This window comes from Bombus vancouverensis, chromosome 8 (assembly GCF_051014615.1).
Source record: "Bombus vancouverensis nearcticus chromosome 8, iyBomVanc1_principal, whole genome shotgun sequence".
Classification (NCBI taxonomy): domain Eukaryota; kingdom Metazoa; phylum Arthropoda; class Insecta; order Hymenoptera; family Apidae; genus Bombus; species Bombus vancouverensis.
The window spans coordinates 12,277,433-12,291,649 of record NC_134918.1 but is presented as its reverse complement, the minus strand read 5'-3'; the positions used below and the strand labels follow the sequence as shown (position 1 = coordinate 12,291,649).

The following is a 14,217-nucleotide window of genomic DNA, read 5'->3' as shown; positions in this document are numbered from 1 at the left end:
ATGGCCCATTCTGTGTTAAGATATTCTATGACCTATAATATCCAATATAACGTTCACTCGTAATAGGAATTATGGTTGACAAAAACAGATTGTATCTCCAATGAAGTTTAGTTCGAATTCTAATACTAGTTTCAATTCTTTAGACTGAATGTTACTAAATTATATATATTACAAATTATATACGATGCCTTAATATTTTCATTGATTCAAATTTTCAACTTCAAATTTAAAATGGTAATTTAAGATAAATAGCATCCGATGCCGTATTGTGACGTGAACTCATTATACATGCAATATAACCACATACTTTGTAAAGTCAAGTAGTATTTTTAATCTAGCCAAAAATGAAGATTAACATTAATTACATGACCAATCGAAATATTTACATTCACACCGTACGTATCACATTTGTACTGTTGGTTGAGTGGAGCATTCTGAGTTAGCTGTGTCGAGCACAAGCAGGTACAAATGGTTGAATCGAAGCGAGAAATAATTATTATTCCAAGGTTTATAGATTGCGTGCTATCCTAACGGTTTTCGACTCGCGACTACGCCCGTTTATCGTCGCTATGGATATCGTCACTAATTAATGAACGTACGAACGATCACGGAATGGCGCCAGATTTTAGCTACCTTCAGCGTGTAACATGGACACCGTAAATTAGCCGCGTCGAAGCCGACTTTTTCCCTGTCCTTACTGTTAAAGAACAAGCACACCTAACGAGAACTCCACGATTCTATTTCCACGTTTATTTGTAATTCATAAGAGACTGCCTTTCGATCTTGATTGAGTTATAACGAACGATTAACAAGAAACGTTACACCGATTATCGCGATTACTCTTGCCAGGTAACATATCCACAGGCGTTTTACCACACGCGCACGTGTGTATGTATGGAAACGAACGTCGCATGTAGAGGATAAAAGTCTTCCAATTGATTTCGCATTGCTCCTTTTTTCGTATATTATAGATTTTGACGATAAAACTGTTAAATGGCAAGGTTATTTTGTACTTTTTATTAAGGTGAACTATGAGTGTTTATTGAAAGTTAGTGTTGGTCTGAATCTAAAATTGTTGCAAATTCATGTGTATGCCAAATTTTTCTGAAAGTGTATATATTTATTGAGAATTATTATTAATATTAGAATTTGTTTGAAGTATTTGTTTATTAGGAATGTAAAGGAATTTTATGAAATTTCCTTCTTCTTAATATCCTTTTATTAACAAAAATGATGTTTTGGTTTGAAAGACCCAACTATTTTTTTTCATTAATAAAGCATCATTATTTTGAATTTTATTGTAGCAGATTGACAACCTCTATAAGTAAATAGCGGTAGTAGTATATTTATCAAAAACTTACACAATTATAATTCTTATAAGGAAAATTAACATGACTGGAACAAAATACTGAGTTAACAGAGCTGATTAATTATTTAATTAATTAAATAATAGGAAACACACGGTGATGAAGTTCTACATTTGTACCTGTTACTTTGTAGATAAAGGATTCAACATGTTTATAGCCAACTGAGCATCTAAAAATATATATCCGAATACCAGACCATAAATAACTCTGTGCAAATATAATTTATGCCCGTATTTCATGAAAATTCAAACAATACACCGAAATAAAACAGAGACTACAGATCATGTTCGATGTAGCGAATTATAGCTTATGATATCATCTAACTTTCAACTGCCAACGAATCGCTTCACAAGCTCCACTTTCATACAAGCCATATATATTGCCAACGAAAATCACAAAGTTGCTAAATATTTCTTTGAGACCTATTTCACGAGGAAACAGAGTATAATAGACAAGTCGCACAGATAAGAAATTGAAAGACAGTCAATCACATGTAAGAAGCACGGCTCAGCAAACATAGATACCTTTTGGTTTCTCTAGTCTGGACAATTATTCTACCGTCCCGCCGACGCGACGGTCGGACTCAATAACGCCAGTGCACAAAGTATTGTGCAAGTGTGCGTACTATGTAGGAGTACCTTGGTACGGCCGATATGCCTTTCACATAACTGTGAGTAAATGCCAGGCCGTGGCTCTCCGTACTCCACCTCCCAGATGAGACCTATCCTATCTATTCTGACCGAGCAATGCACAAGTAATAACTTGTTGCCAGGACGATCAGTTATGACGAAAACGCACCATACACGGAAGTTTTCGTGTTTCGAGGTTGACGTAGGGTTCTGTTGATTTAGCGACGATCGATGAAACAGGTCGTTAGAATCGTTGGATAGAGACGTCGATCATCGGAATGTTTTCGTTCCATCGTTCGTTAGATGACAGCTGCTTCTCTGTTTGATATCTAAATACAGCTAGTTACAGACGTCTGCACACACCCCTCAAATCTGGAACGTTGTCATAACATGTGAAATATTATATTATTATATAATAACGGTGTGTTATAATATTAAATAAATATTATAATATATGATATGAACGAAATATTATAGTAATATATTAGTGTAGTAATATTTTTTACATAACAGCTCGAGTTAATTGAATTTAGACACATAGATAAAAGAATAATTTTTGTATACACATTAAAAAGAATAAAAACATGCAAAATGAAATTTTATTAATGCATACATACATTTGTTATATGTATATAGCGTTAAACAAATTCATTTTGTATTGGTACTTAAGTTGTTATTTTAAAGGATAAAGATAGTGTTAGGGAAATTAATATTTTCAATTGCCAAAATTCCTCTATTTTCTTTTTTAATAAGGTTTATAAGATACAAAGTGTCGCATATGCTTTTCATTTGAGTTTTTGCTATTCTTTCACCACTCTGCCAATTTATTTAAAGTTTACACCTATTAAAGATTAAATGTTAATTAAGCAAACAGACGAAATATTAATTAAAAAAAACAATGTGGTTTTGACTTGTAGAGAACGATACTTCATGGAAAATCGGTAATGCAGAAATGGCGCAGTAGATTTACGAGATCACGAATAGTGGGTTATCAATGCCGATTGAAATTCTGTCTTAGCTTATCGATTATGCAATTAGCGACGTATCGTGAAAGAAGACAGATCACGATTACAGAGGACGGGCCCGCAATCGTGGTCAGCTTGTGAGTGGGAACACAGCATTGATTTTAGATTATGTAAGGTGAACTTTGCAGGAATATCAGAAACTAATCGCATGCGAGAACAACCTCGAATCGCTCTGGCAGTATTATAAAATATCAACTAATAATAAATAGAGCCGAGGAAATAGATAGCATAATCGTGTGTGGAGAGCATGATGGTTTTATATCGAGCGCTCTTAATGGTTCAAGCGACCCGAATAATCAAAGTGCTTATTTAAACGGTTTCCGACTTTTTCAATATAATTTGAATGTTTAATGATCAACGATTAATAATTTGATTCACAGAATTCTGTGTGCTATGCGAACCGTATCTTGTCACAGATTCTCATATAAGAAACGATATAAGAAAGTAATGTTTATTTTTCAGTAACTAGTACAATTTAAGAAAAATTGTTTGGCAGATAATTTTCAGTGCGAAATACTATAAAAACAGAAATCCCATCCTCAATGTTTACTGTATTATAACGATATTAGATTCTTGTTATTATTATTTCATTTTTTTGAAGATTACTTCGTAGCAAACTTGTGAATTGACTGTATCAATAATGAAATTCAAATTGTTATAACTGTGGAAATACTAAGAAATTTTTTACTTTGCATTACTTCGGAAGTAATTTCAGAAACAATTCTGAATGTTGCTTATCCTTAAATATAATATCTATTGCAATTTTCAAATTTGCATTTGAAAGAAGGACGAAAGAAATTGAATAAGATAAACTATTCCGAAATTCCGGATTAAAATCGTGTTGGCCCACGGAGAGAGGTAAGAGTTACTTGACTGACAGTTCACGTGGATGGAACAAAATTTATTTTCAATCGCAACTTTCCCCCCAGACATGACAATCAAAATGAAACCCGGAGCGTGCGAATATAATTATCTAGATCGGAGGAAAGTCGGTGATTCAAATACATTCCTTAAAGTTTACCTGACTTTTAAAATAATTTGCATATATGTATATCGTGAGAATTATATCTGAAAATATTTTATGTATTAATTCCCACTGATTTACCGTAATATTCTTCCATTCGCTTTATATAACTTTCTAAATGAATATTATAAATATGAATGTACAATATATAAACATTATAAAATCTATAACTACGTATTACAACATATGTAATATATAATATACTTAACATAAAATATTATTTAATATAACATTTAATTTTAAATAATATTCAATTTATAATTTATTACAAATATGCAAATTACAACTCAAACATACCTATAATAAGAAAATACTAAAATCGTGCGAATTAGAAGATATTGATTCACTGAAAAAGAATGTTCATTCATGTAAAACGTAATTAACACACTTAAATCTCCACTTGATGCAATTGACACTGGCATTGTGATCAATTTCCATAAAACCTCACTTCGTCATCGAAGACGCTAGCTTCCCGTGATGGACATTGCAGATTGCAAATGCCAAGATCAAATGTACGACGTTGACCCATTTTCGAGGATAAATCGCTGACCACGATGCACCTCATTTTCTATGACTCTACTGCCAGCTCGCAATCCTTCTTACACACCCGTCACTAACTAATGTCACATCTTTCTCGCGTTGCACCGGTATAGTTATTTCAAATATCCGGCACGAGAAAAATTCTTCAAATCGCTGCAAGTGCACGCTGTAATCTAAATGTTTCCGTTCTGAATAATTCTATAAGACCTCGAAATTAAATAGACGATGTTAGATGACGAAATAGATGTGGTTGAACGTGTTTAGTCTTGGCAAAAATAAATAGCTCGTTTGTTACGCTTGGAAAATTTTATTTATACGTTTATATTGAGTAATTAGCACTTGCATAAGGTATTAAAGATTGTATACACTGTTGTACTTTCATTATACTTAACGAAGATTAAATGTTCGTAACATTCGTCGTATGTTTACTTAATGTAATACTTAACGAAGTGTTTAATGTTGGTAATTGTTGGTAAGTGTTTAGTGTGTAATGTCCTTCGAAAAGGAGTTCGTCGTCGAAAATAAGACGAAACAGGGAGTCGTAGAGGATATTCACAAAGAACAATATAGGGTGCCGTTCGCTGTAACGAGACTCCTCTGTCCGATGAAAGAATCGCGGAGACGTCCTTGTGTCGGTCGTGCAAAACGCCTTCACGTCTCAATTAAAAGTTGCTTTAAAAACTGACGGCCGTTCGAATCACTTTGCAGCTCGTGGATGGAGAGAATAAAGAGGAGGTTATGTTCCGTGGCTTCGTTTGCTTTCCTTGCCATAGACTGTTTGACTCCTTTCACGAGCAGTCGCAAGTCGGTGTTACGCGGATTAATTTCGAGGACCTTGACAGATAAATGAGCGTGATGCAGTTTTACAGTAAATGGCTTTTGTCCTCTGTCCGTCGCATTTTTGTTAATTAAAACGATCCATTCGAAAAGAACGCGCGGAACTCGAATAATTTATTGGAAAATGTTTCGTTGATGATACCGGTAATTAATTTGATTGCTGTTTTTTTAATGAGATGGTTTTATCCGTTATACTGGGTGTGATCGAAATAAATGAGCGAACTTTTATATTGAATGTTAAGAGAGAAAGAATTCTTTTTAGATATAAAGAAAGGTTGTATAAGCGTGGAAGTTTCTTTTCCGAGATTAAAACACTTTTTGTTTGTATTGGAATGTTATAAGAATGACACATAAGAATGACAGAACATGCAGAGTTACAGGTAATGTTATCGTTTCTCATATGTAGAGCTACAAGTACCGTAATCATTTTTTTTTTCTTTTGTAGAAATAAGTGATAACAGTACTTGTAACTGACAAGGGCAAGTCACCCTGACATTGAGTGCCACAGTGAATCCTCTACCTAAATGTTTGACAAGCGTAAGAGTCATTTCTGTGAAATTGCAACTCAGATAAAAAGCGTTTATATGTCAGAAAGAACAAGTTTCCAGAGCTATATTTGTACAATCTATTTTCGTCCTGAACAAGTAAAATTCAATGCTACTGCTCAGCTACTTATTTCAGTTACAGCTTGTGTATTTTAAAGTAACTTTAGTTACATATTCATACAAGTAATAGTTTCTGTTATAAAATTTAAGAATAGGTTTATTGTTCGTTAGAGATTAGTTAATACAATGGAAAGTTGAACTAAATTTAGAAATACCTTTTACTTAAACTAAAACATAGAATTATAAATCGTTCTCTGTAATTACAATAATGGAAAATTGGGATTAAAAATAATTAATTTTCCAACACACTTTAATGTAATTAATACAAAAAACTTGTATTAACGTTAGAATATAATAGACTATATAAACTATAATAGAATATTTAACTTTTTAATATTTGAAAATATGTACTGCCGGATTCACCATGGAGATCTAACAATATTTCTTTCTTTATATTCAACACAACATACACTAAGAATTGTTACCCTTCACCAATAATCATATCGATTATTCACAAGAAGAGGTCATATTTATGAATCATAATCATTTTATGATAAAAATGCCTAATTTGAATAATTTCCAATAATCTTAATCAAATGTAATATTATTTCCTTTCTCCTTTGGATTATTTGATCTTTGATTCACTTAAACTTAAAATCTATATTCTAGAAAATCATAATATCTTCCCTCCTTCTATCATTTTCTCGTTGATCCAAACAAAGTTTATATAATAGCCATGCTAAGCCTTTCACGATCGTGTTCGATCAGAAATTGCGTTCAGACTGGCACGGGAGACAGAGTTCACGTTTCTAATGTGTGAGTTCTAGACTCGAACACACTGTTAAACTGTTCTCCTGCTCTGCTTTCCTGACGTAATATAGCAAGGCCGCACTAAGAAATTGTTCATTACGATCTGTTCGTCACTCCAATACCCAGAGCAATCGATTTCATAATGATTTGTTATGACGACTTTTCACACCTTTTGTAGTAACAACGTTGGTGAACGTACGACAGAATTATAGCAGTGATCTATCTGCAAAGAAATTGTAAAATTATGAAAATACATATATAGTACTTACGTAATTTCGTTTTATGGAATGAAATAAGTATCAGTCGTACGATATTAGAATTCGGAGAATGAGCGAATTTGAAATAATTTAATAGTAATTGGTTAAAACATACTTTTGAGATATTCATGCTGTTAATAAGATAAAGACAAAGATTTGTGAAAATTATGCGTAGGATATAGAAAATGCTTGTTTAAGAACGTACAAACTTATAAGGAACAAAATTCTATGATTCTACGAGTCAAGTTTCTCAAATTAAATATTAAATTGTGTTTATTAGATCTACGTAGTTAGCTTTTATTAAAAAGGGAATCTACTGCTTCCTAGAGATTCAAAATTATATAAATATGAAATAATTTTTCAAATAAACAAAAAAATATACTCACAGTATTATATTGTCTAAAGCATTAAATAACTTTTAATTATTCTGACGTCACAGTTAATTTTGTGAACTTCTGAACCGCCGTTCTTAACATTTTAATATCATTATATTTCATCTAGAATTTTTCTCTACAGTTGTATTTCTGATATTTTCAACTCTACGTTCAAAACAAATAACAAAGAAAGTAGACTTCCTTCGTTTCACGCGGAACTATTGTAGGCGTAAACCATAACAACGGGCTTATTATTCAAAAAAGTCTGGTTGGCATTGTATCTTTTATTAGCATATAAATTATCGATAATATGTTCTCATACGTCTGAATAATGTTTATCGATTGCTTCAAGAATCGTGCGCGATAATTATACGGAAAAAGAAATTGCTAGAGATAATTATCAAAAAAGAAAAAAAGTATCTTCTGGTTAATTTCCTCATTACATTGCTTCTTTTGTTTTTACTACGAAACTCAGCTGGTTATGTTTTCCCTAATTTCAACCTATTACGATTCTCTTCTGTAATTTGTCATTTTTAATACTGTAAGTTTCGCTTCACGGAAACGATTACCATACATTAGTCGATAGGATTAAAATCGTTTCGCTCAGATAATTGTTAGAAATTATGAGCATCAGATTATGCGTATCGCTCTTAGACATTCGTCACAGTGAACTTTTATGAACACGCATGGAATACGTATATATTTATTGAAATAATGTCATGTGCTTATGTACAGGTAGTATTTTATTTATGATATCATATCATATTCATAATTTATGATAATTCATGATATCTTATGTGATTGGAGAGATATTTTTGAACAATAGGATTTCAAATGTTTATGGAAATTTAGATTTTTATGAAAACCACTAAAAAGATGAGGCCTAAATAAAGATGGTTCATCTTAACTATTATAATACTTTTAATGAATACTTTACTTTCCATATTTTATACAACTGCAAATGGTTGTAATAGATATCTATGGTAGGTAATATATATAATTAACTCTTTCTGTGTATATTTATTAATGTAATGTATTCGTCTGTGTGTAACATGTAGTTATATCTATTTTTATATACATTTAATAATATAGAGATGTCTATATGTACTCACTGTATGCATATCCATAACAGGTCGAGGTTACTTTTGATATACATCAATATTTAAATCCTCATCTTTCGTTATAATTTTTCTACGACGATGATATTATGAATTTCTTACTGTAAATCTCCGTCATTTTAAAATCACGAGTTCCCGAGTCAAAAGCGATACTCTTAACCGTGTTGCAGCCTTCCTATCATTTTCGATCAATTGTATTTTTCTAGCGATAAAAGATACTTTAAGTTTGAATAAAATATAAAAATGTTCATAGTATCATTTCTCGTTTCAGTTTCATGTTAAACATCTTATAACATTATAAGTCCTTTTTGCTTGTTAAAGTGGAGGCGAGATCGAAATATAGAAGTTCGAGGATCGCAGCAGGGTTAATTTACTTCCTCGTAAGCCACGTGAAATCATTTTAATACGAGGAAACTTTTCCATGCCGTCCTCGAGAGTAGAGGCAATCGTTTATCCCGCGTTTCGCGGATTATAAACAAGCGATGCCGGTTATAATGGCTTCCATTACGACCATATTTCGTGTGAGGAAGTCATACACGTATGCACACATACATCGAGGCCGAGCGATTTATTGAGCTCCGTTGAACTGGCGTAACGCGAAACCGTATTGCGAGTAATTACTTGATGAGTCTATAATGCCTTATAATCAAGCCGTCGCGGGTACACGATTGTATACCTGATTAATTGCGAATTTCTTTATTATTCCGTTGGTCGCGTTCATTGAATCGCCGCAGGACGAATCGACAGCTTCTGTTTTATGAGAACGTTCGATTTATGGATCATTCACTGGTGGACTATAAGGAAAAAGCAATGTTTCTTTCATGGCTCTTCAACTTATGTGTATAGCCGCTTTAAATTACGATGGCTCTCACGTAGCGTGATGTTGTGACCTCGGTGGAGAAAAGGATTAAACAAAGAAGAAATGGGTTAAAGAAGGAAATTAGACACCAAACGAAATTTGAACCAAACGAAATCCTAGCCATGGGTAAATTTAATCCTGTCAAAACGAAGCTTTCAAAATTTCGACCATCTTCTCCTATAACTCCCAATATAATTTTAATTTTTCTTTTTTGGCAATTTTTGGCTATGGAGAAAGAAAAACTGTAGGATCATCAGACATTTATGTGCGGATAACTTTAAAAAAGAAAGATATGTCAAAAAAATATTAGATTGATTCATTATAATAAAACATGATCTAAGCGAGCTTCACGGTATGACTATGTAATACATATTTTTATCTCTTAAATCCCATTTTATTTACAGATCGTTATATAATATCATACATTACTATATTAGAGTCTAGACTATAGTATTTAATGAAAATAATTTCTAATTATTTAATATATAATTCTTCCCTTAATCAAAGAAAACTCTACTTATAGAAGATTAAATCAATAAAGAAAAAAGGAAAGACAAAAATTCCGTGATATCCAATCGACCAAAATCATTTAATTACGACAGACTGGGCATAAGCGAAATTCCAAACTCCTTGGCGCCAGGCGTCGAAACGGCGGTCTTTACCACGGCTGTCGGGTTCCCTGTGTCGAAGAATCCAAACAGTTGCCCACGCACGAGGAAGTCATTAGGATGATGTATCCGATACCAAGGCGCCTCGTCTCAGCCGTTCAATCAATGACCCGAATACTTTTCGTCCAACGGTCCGTTACTTTTCTACAGAAACGGTGTTCGCGTGTTCGCATTCGGTCCTGCTCACTCGCTCGCTTGCTCGGTTTCGTGACCTCGTGCGATTATCCAATACCGAAGAAAGAATGTAATACGTAGACGTTTTCATCTCTCTCGTCCTTAATACATGGCAAAGGTAGATTTTATCTACTTGAGCTGGTTTCGTATATAACAAAAATAGACAACCAGGAGGAGACGCGCCTTTAGTCGCGGTGACGATGTTCGCGTTCCTTCACTCGTTTGTCGACACACTTCGCGCGACCTTTTGATGCCGGCATCAAAAGGTCGCGCGACCCCGTGCGTGATTCAATGACGTTTTTCGTTTTCGTTTTGATCGATGGTTCCGTGGAGCGTAGGTGTTCGGTGTAGACAGTGGTTGTTCAGATTCGAGTAGGTTTGTTTGCACGGGAACCTTTGTCCGTTAATGGACTGCAGATGTTTATGGGGGTACAATATTTCATAATATACGAAGCATTAGATCGTTTTACGAGCTTTGTAAGTTTCTTATGGAAAGAAAAATATGACATTAGGAAAGAACAATAGAAGCAGGATCGTCAATTTGCGGTGTGAAACAAAAATATAGCTCGTAATTGAAAGAGAAAAAAAACTTAATTTGTGCTTCTATTTCTGAATATTAAAATAAGCATAGGGTAACGTGTGACAATCAGCTCCAAATCTTGGTTTACTCCCACAGGGTTGATTATCTCAAATAATATAATTATCTCGTATTGTTGTTTGTCAAATAACATAATAAAATTCTTGAAAAATTTAAGTACCTATTGCTAGAGCGTGAAAACATTAGCATTTAGATAGTTAGATATTAATAGTTCTTCAAGGATGAATTTAACAAATTACTCTTACATATGTATCTAACATGCCAATTAAATCAATATAAATAAATGAATAGAAATCTAAGCAGTAAAAGAAATAGAATTTTCTAGTCCAAACTCAAAATTTAATTCTTTTATTCATCCAGGATTAACCGAAAAATAAATAGACCGTAGCTAAAAGTTGCTTTCCTGTTTGACTATATAAAGCACGGCTGCACACCTTACGTAAATTATATAGAACTGGAGTGTGGGAGGACTGAAACATTTATTACGGTGTCCCCGAGTACGAAATTACGCCACTGTGCATTGTGTAAGCATTGCCGGGCACACGCATGCTAGTTAAACTTTCGCTGGCGAGACATTGAAAACTGACCCTTACTTTTTCTCAGTACACACGCTCGTTCTGCGTGCACGCAACTCGATAGCACATACGTATCTCGCAGAAATTCGCAGGAATTCACAAATTTCAAGAATATCTATATTCAAGTATGTATTATTATGTACGATATTACAAAAATTTGTAAAATATTCAATGTATTCAAATAACAGCTCTATATAGTGACCTTGAATTCGAAAGTTAACTCAAAGGCAACATCGATTCTTATTATTAAATATCGCAATTAATGCATACGATCGCGTATTAACCGCTTCTTGTCTGAACCATGATTATTCAATTATAATAACAAAAACTAATTGGTCATGGTCGGCACCGAACATATGAATGATTATCAATGAACATGTTTCGTTGCCGTTATTGCTCATACGCTCATTGTTATCGCCGCTAATATTACGTTTGTTAATATATATATATATATTATCGTTATTAACGTAGCAGTATGTATATATAAGTGAATGTTATATGCCTTAAGTGTATTATCAAGCCTACTAAAAGTTTGCATCTGCATGATCGTTTATATAATTGCATGTGAATAGTAATTTGAAGTTAGCCTAAAAAAATTATTATAGGACTGAAATCTTGCTTAACGAAGCTGATCGTTTAAAAGATCTGTTTTAAAAATGTTATATTGTTCATACATTGTATATTATAAATATATATTATAAAAATTATTTTTCTAATTCTAGTTTATATTCACATTCGTACACTTTATACATTTAAATTCTATATAAGAATATATATTTTTGAAATGGATTAAAATTATTTACTGAATAATATAACATGTCACATTTTGTATAATTACATGTAAAAACATATGATATACAATAAGTGAAAGACAATAACGCAGTAAATAAGTAATTCATGTTGCTTCTGCTAACATTAATTTATATAAATACTATCAAAGAAATATATAATTGATTAAATAATATATCATTCAAATGACAGGCAACAATGAATTGTGCAAAGAGCATTTTCAAAAAAAACAAATAGAATAACTATATTGTAAAGCAAGCCATATTACTACGAAAACGCATCTATGTTTATTCTAGCACGAGATAAATATCTGCGTTTATCAGCCTCTCAATTACATTAGCAAGCTGTTTAATAACATCATTAATCTTGTTTATTGCTATCTCAAAAGTTAACCATGATTACAGTTCTTCTATAACACTAGTTCTACTAGTTCTTCTAGAATAACACTGCATAGAGGAGAACAATTCAATCCAGAAATTATCGTACATTTCGCATGTTACAAAACGAAGAATAGACGTTGGTAAAGTCATAGTTAGAAAGCGATTAAACGGCAGACGAATAAAGTTCATAGCTTTATAATAAACTGAACGTGTCATAAGTGCCAACTAATCCTTGTTTCATGCTTTAACGTGCCATTATTATATTTGCTTCTTTTAGTCACGTTTCGCAAGATATTTCACTCGTTTTCAGGGTTTTCGTTTTAGACAAGTGGCTGGAATCTCGCAATAAAATCCCGGTGACACTGTTCTCCGGGTGCGATTCAAAGCTTTGGCTTCTTTATTTTGATCATAAACTCTATACCACTTCTTTGTTCCCTTGTATCGTTAACCCTTAACTTGTATCGTTTACTCATACATATGTAGCCATAACAATTTAGACTAACATATTTGGTATTTATTCGGTTGCATTCACTATCCTGTGCCATATATGCGACAAGAAATAATCACTTTTACTGTGTAAAATGTCGATCACTAAATAAAATTAATTATATGGAGCTATTACAATTGTTAAAATGACTATATATGCTATATCCGTCACAGAAATTTTACATCATTTACATCATCAGATGAACAATTAATCGAACAAAACTATACAACAATACAACTGTACTTGTATCCATACAAGTTAGACGTCCAGAAATCTTCAAAAAATCTTTGTAAGTAAATTATTTATATTTATCTATTATTTACCAGATTTTTATTATGATATAGAATATACAGTTTTCTATAATCCAAGGTAGCAATTTTCAATACTTTGATCTCTATATACTTTGATTCCTAATAATTGCTCAGATTTATCGCATTTTCTCCAAGTATCCTAATACTTACGAACTAAGTATTAAGCTCCTACTTTGGTTTCTTTGACACAAATTTTATTCTACAGTCATCAATAGTTTCACTGCTAAATATCCAAAATCAATAATATTAATTGGGAATTAACAAGTCTTATTACGATATCGCTTTGTCATACATTTCGAAAGATTACGATTTCTCGTAAAAAGAAATGGATACCTAAAGAACGAACTTCCTGTCTCTCCTTACATCACTTTACAGCAGTAACAATTTTGAACTTACTCAACGTCATGAATTGTTTTGCTGCACGATAATTTGCCAGAACGTTGGCATGAGCGGTATCGAGAATATGAAAGAGCGTTATATCGAGCGGAGTGTTAAAGCAGCGTGATTAGTTTCGCCCGATCATAATTCCGCGGATTTTTTTCCGAAAGAGGCGTGGGAATGATCGAGACTGGCGCGCAATCGCCATGAAATCCGAGGAAATTGCCATTGTTGCGCCGAGATACGCCGCTTATTAATTGATTCTTAAACCGTTGTTAACGCGCCAAAGGAGAAGATCTGCCAGGATTCTACTCGGATACAACGAAGCACACGCGTCCTTTCGCTGATTACTTTCGTAAATCGCTATAAATTTCAAGGATACGAAGTTATTTCTGAATCATAACTCGCGAAA

At 33.0% G+C, this 14,217-nt stretch overlaps 1 protein-coding gene across 1 annotated transcript in view; it reads left to right on the top strand.

Moving 5' to 3' along the window:
- LOC117155872 (uncharacterized) overlaps positions 1-14,217 on the top strand; it is a 69,516-nt gene that overhangs the window by 38,140 nt on the left and 17,159 nt on the right. The gene's annotated exons all lie outside the window — the stretch shown is intronic.